This window comes from Lynx rufus, unplaced genomic scaffold (genome assembly GCF_022079265.1).
Source record: "Lynx rufus isolate CCGP_SWC_20201006 ecotype Redwood Valley unplaced genomic scaffold, mLynRuf1.p SCAF_3, whole genome shotgun sequence".
Lineage (NCBI taxonomy): Eukaryota > Metazoa > Chordata > Mammalia > Carnivora > Felidae > Lynx > Lynx rufus.
In genome coordinates, this window is record NW_025814845.1 from 92,106,321 (window position 1) to 92,112,413 (window position 6,093).

A 6,093-nucleotide genomic window follows, 5' to 3' on the forward strand; every position below is an offset into this window, starting at 1 on the left:
GTATGGTTTTAAAAAAAAATCTTTTTCTCAATAGCTTACTATTGAATAAGTCAGTTGTAGAGAGACAACATTATCACTGCGTAGGGATGCCTCATGTGCCTGGTGCTCCAAAAAGGGTTCTGTGTTGCCATCCGTCTCACCAGGAAGCAGTATGTTCTATGATTGGGGAAGATAAAAATAAAAGATTGCACGCTAAAAAAAAAAAAAAAAAGGACTTGTGACCAGTTCATTTTATTTAAAAATATTCATCCCAGTCTGAGATTTCCTGTTTTGTGATTTGAGTAGTAGAGCCTGCAGTGGGGCTTTTTGAGTGGGTTCCTTCTCCTGAGATAGGCTGATTTATGAGTGCTGAAACCTGGTCCCCCTGCCATTGTAAACGGTCCTGGGAAAACTATCTGGAACACGTTATTCGCCTTCTAGTGTCCTCAACTAGAAAAACATAGTGACTTTCCTTCTCTGCATCGCATCTAAAGACATTATGAGAATATGTAAGCAAAGTAGGGTAATTACTCTTTTTAAAGATTTGGCAATCATAGTGAAATATTTATGTTAAACTAACACCTGACAAACTAACATCTGATTCATTATCTTTTCTTCATGAAACAAAGTAATGAAACAGCTCTCAAGCCTTGTAGAAAGAGGGGACAGAGGGACACCTGACTGGCTTCGTCGGTAGAACATGCGACTCTTGATCTCAGGGTCGTGAGCTTGAGTTGGGCATAGAGTTTACTGAAAAAATAAATTATTAAAAAAAAAGAAAAAGGGAGAGAATCTTGAAGGCTAAGACTGTTAACCATGTCTAAGAATGTGTTGTTGTTGTTGTTATCAGATTGAAGTTTTAAAAGTGTATAATTTTCCTGGCATTAGAAAACAGCAGAATGCAATTGATACTGTCCAATGTACAAGTAGGGCTATTGAGCTCGTTAAAGGCTAATGAAATAAACATGGGTTTTTGGGGTTTTTTGCTTTGTTTTGTTTTTTGTTTTTATTTTTGTTTTTTTTATAACAGTAACTCCTCACTTTCTTCTCTAGCTGTGCTTGTGATTTTCCACCTTCCTTTTGGGAGAGCTACAAAGGGAAGAACATATTGTGAAACACTATGAACAGGTTCTAAAGGGACTAGGGAAGGGCACTGTCCCAGAAGAAGCCCAAAAAAGTCCTTCTCACTAACGGGAAAACCACTGTATGGCTGTGGCTCAGCCACATTTTTGTTGGGACACATGTTATTAAGTTAAGAGGACATCCATGATCCAAAAAAGAGTAGCTTGGTTGTAAACATTTTTTAAAAAAGTATTTAGAAGAAGAAAAAAATGCCAGATGGTGTTAAGAACACCCTGTGCTCCAGTCTTACGGCTTTCCCTGAACCACCTTCATTCCTAATGACTGTTTTGACACCATCACCACTGATTATCTTGAAGTACCTCAGGGAAGAAAATGTTTCAATTATGTTATATCAAGTGGCAGGCGATGATTCACCTGGTTAAGAACATATAGGAATCCTCCCCAAGTCCACATATTATCTTCCCAGGAGGCCTAAATGTCTATGTGTGTTTCCTTGTAAATATGTACAAGATTTTCCAGAGGAGGGAGTTGATAAGCTGCTACTTTTTTTTTTTTTTTTTTTTAGGAGACTAATTCTCAGCTGTTTAAGTCAGGGAGGGTTATGCGTCCCGTACATAAGAAACTAATAGTGCTGGCTAGAAGTTCACTGACCTCTGAACCATGCATGCTGGCCCATACAGTGGCAATTAGTTTCTCCTTTGGCTTTTGGACGAGGTTAAGTGCTGGGTTCATCCTGATTACTGAGTTGTATCCTTTCGTTCAATGAGTCTCCCTTTCGGGTACATTAACAGCAACATCTAGGAATGTTAAACCCTCTTTACTTCATCACATGGCTTAATGTTTATTTGGTGTTTAACAGAAGCCTTTGGTAATTTAACAATGAGTACCTGTATGCCCCTTAGAATGATGGAGAGTGGTTTTAGGTGTTCCTACCCCCTCTCTCCCTTTTGCCTCTGCCTTCCTCCCCCTCTTTGGAGGGCCCACTTTTTCTCCCAGGGTAACGTGGCTGAGCCCAGATTATGCTGTGTGCTCACTGACAGCTCCTTTCGATTCCGGCTTAATGCAGCTCCCTAATGCAGCCTCACGTGGGGTTGTAAATGACACAGTGAGGACCGGGCTACTCCCAGCCCTTCCCGGACGCGCTCACCCGGGTATTGCCATAGCGGTGGCAAGTAACTCCAACTGTGCCCGTCTTCTCCCCAAACGGCAGCGTTGATTCTTTTCTGGAAAGGAACCTTGGAGAAGGGAAGGGCTGAGATTTAAAAGGCAGGAATTCATGTCATGTGCTACAGCAGAACTGCCGTAGCAACAGCAGCAGCAGCAGCAGCAGCAGCACCCGCAGCGGCAGCGAGTCATTTAGTGAGACTGCACCATTTTCTTCTCACCCTGCATAGAGGTGTGGTTGGAAGCGGCAATAAACTACCCACCCCCTAGCAGTTCCACAGAGGTGGCCTCTTCCTGGCTCCAGTCGGAAGACACAGACTGTCTGGAGGAGTCCCCAAAGACTGTTCCAATTGGTGATGTGTGTCTAAGGAAGGCTTTTTCAACTAGTAGGATGCTTGCCTGCACTTGCGGCCACCCAACTGCTGAAGAGCTCCAAGTCTAGTGCTCCGCCTTCCCCTGGGACCATTTCCCAGTGTGGGTGCACACCTATGCCCGCGTGTGTGCAGGTGTGTGCTGCTGGGGGGCTTGGCCTGGGACCTTGGTACGTTCTGGTGAATTATGGGTGCTGCAGAGGCTGGAGCAAGATTATGACCTAGCTCGGGGGCGGAGTGGATTATTTTGTGAGTGCTCTGGCCGCCAGCCATTGCCCTGGTGGGGAAAACTGTATCTCCATCTAGCTCTAAAATCACCTGGCTTGCTGGGGAGTGGAAACTGAGCCGCCGAAACTGCTTCTGCTGATTTTCTCTGCAAAATGGCTCACGCTGCTGCTTCTATTAAAAAAGTTCGAGAGGCTGAACTGGATGAAAAAGAAAAAAACCTTGAGAGAGAGAGGAAAAAACAACGGAAGATCCCCAGGGAACGTATGGAACGGAAAAGAAAGGTAACGAGGAGCATCCCTTTAACCCTTTGCCTCTGAGGCTACGTGTAGAAACCCTCCGTCCTCAGAGCCGGCAACTTCATCTTCCCTTCCCTCCATCATTCCCCTGCACCATTCCCAAGCTCAGTTTGCAGCCTATAGCTCATGTCCAAATTTGCTGCATTGGGAGGAGATGCCTGAGCAGGGCAAATTTCCTTCGCTTTAACCAAGCCAAACCGCACTTCGTTTTTCTCTGGTTTTCTCAGTTATGTGTACTCAATCTCAGAGCCAGGTGCTTTATGCCTCCAAGTAACTCCCAACACTTGTCTTAGGAGAAGGAAAGGGCTGATTGATGGTTAGCAGGGTAGAGTATTTTTCTCTTCTTGTTCCTCATCTCTACTTACTAGACCTTCAGCACAGCGCCTTCTCACTGACGATATATGTTATGTAGATCGCTGGTAGGAATAAGCCTCAGGTTTTATTTACTCCTTTTTCTTTCCCCTTCCGGAGGTGCACACTGTTCTATGTGAAACTGCACTAAGAATATTGGTGCAGTGAGCTGTGTCCTTGCATCTTTAAAATTTTAATTCATTTATTTTCTGGTTTCCATCAGTAATCTTATGATTTTCTCTCCTGGCTGTAGCAATTAGGTGAAAAGACCAAGGTTAAATAACAGGAAGAAATGCGGATTCCCTATACATTAAACTAGAGAATTGTCTCTTTCTGTCTTTCGAAACATTATTTATTTCTTTACAATAGAAATAATCTTACACCTGGGCGGAAGGGAAGTGTTCATTTAGTCAGTGGTCTGGTTCTATAAGGGAAGAAGATCTCTGTAAATGCCTTAATTAACAAAGTAGGTCACTGAATAATTTCAGAATGTGATAAACAGCATATTACATTAGCAAAGCATAAAAATAGTGGTTGGTACACAAGCTGTTGTTAAACATAACTCGGGGGTTGGGGATACACTGCAGATCAGATGCTCAATAATCCATATGTTCAGTGCTTCCCCCACCCTTCTTCATTAATAGGTATGTTTACCTTTCCATTTTGAGGATGCTATCTTCGCTAATTTTCGGAAAGACACGTGAGGACCCACATTGAATTAAGATCTTACTATGTAGGGATTTGTCCCATTTCAGTTTTACTACTTATTTCACCACTAGTTAGTGGAAGTAACTATTATTAGGCAACATAATTAAATAAAATTAGAAGCATATTCTCGTTTTTCCTTCTGGGAGAAAACTTTAGTATTGCTTGTCTGACCTTTAGAAGGCCTTGTTTCAAGGATGCCGTAATTCTTTTTTATAATACCTTGGCCATTTTTGTGGGAGCTGGCTTACTTCTTGACAGTTACCACAGTTCTGCTTCTAATCCTCTAAATGGAACATTATTACATAAAACAATTTCCTGTGATCGTATCTTTTTTATCTTATATTCTCCAAAACATAGTATATTGCTTCTTGGCCAGGACCGTTCAGCATCCAGTTGTGACCTAGTAACTTTGCTTAGCTAGAGTACCACGCATACACCTAGAACATTTCTTGGTCTCGCTGTGGCTTGTTTCTGTATCTAGTTCACTTTTCCCCTTTTCTATCCGTTCTTGAAATGGAAAGACTACATCATTAAAATGGAAAGGTGCCAATAGTTGTTGAGAATCTCCATTGTTTTAGCTGCATTGCTTTAGCTTGAATCCAGCACCGTGGCAAGATCGATGGTTAATCATGCAGTCTTATGACAGCATTATCTGATCTTCACATCCAGATAATATCATTAAGCTAGAACCAAGGAAAATTGGGGGAATAATCACATAGCTATTATTTGTTCTTGTTCTTTTTTTTTTTTTTTTAACATACCTTCTGGACCTCTTCCCTTTTATACTGCAGATGCTTGAGTTTTTACACAGCATAACAAATGCTAGCTTAGAAGAGTGACTGACATTTTTAGGTGTTTTAGATTTATTTTCAATGCCCCCCCCCATAACTACTTGAGCCAGTTCTAAAATTTGGTTTAAGATAAAAAAGTGTACCTCATTATTATTATTTAAGGTATGTAGAAAGTAGTTCATAAAGAAATGAAAAAAGGATAGTTGCCTATTAGTGGTACTCTGGAACACCATCTCCGGAAAGTAACCTAAAACTTATTATACTTTATTTGCTGTTGCCTTTTTATAACCATAAAGAAATGCATCAGTAGTAGTGGTGATTAAATATATCACTTAAATATCCATTTGTAAAGTATCTTGCGAAAGAACTTGCTTATTTGCAAAATTCAGATGAGACCTGCCCCAATTCAGGTAATAGCCAGCTATGGAGCTCAAAAAAAAATAAGCTGGTGTTGAAAAGATTTTTACTGAAGTAAAAATGATTGAGTATTAAATCAATTAGGCAGCTTCATATTTGGATCTCATTTTAAGATTTTTATAAACTTGCTGTTGATTAAAAGAATCTTTGCATTATTGTTTTATACTCTGTAAAACATTTTAAGTAAGTTTTAATTATTGTAAACTTGAAACACATTGCATGCTTGGCTGTAAGCCCTCTACTAAGTTGTCAGTGGTATGGTTTTTTTTTTTTTTTAAATTTTTTTTTTTCAACGTTTTTTATTTATTTTTGGGACAGAGAGAGACAGAGCATGAACGGGGGAGGGGCAGAGAGAGGGGGAGACACAGAATCGGAAGAGGCTCCAGGCTCCGAGCCATCAGCCCAGAGCCTGACGCGGGGCTCGAACTCACGGACCGCGAGATCGTGACCTGGCTGAAGTCGGACGCTTAACCGACTGCGCCACCCAGGCGCCCCGTTATGGTTTTTTAAAATGACTAATTTGTATAGTAGGGGATCTAGTTTCAACCTCAGTATAAGCAGAATTTATCTTGGAATAAAATGTTCAGTCTTCTTTGAGTCTGGATAGCTAATATTTAAATATAGCGTATGTTAAATATATATAGTATATGTGTCATACTATGATAGAGCTAGAATAAAGCTTACCTTTAAGCAAAGGGACCAAGA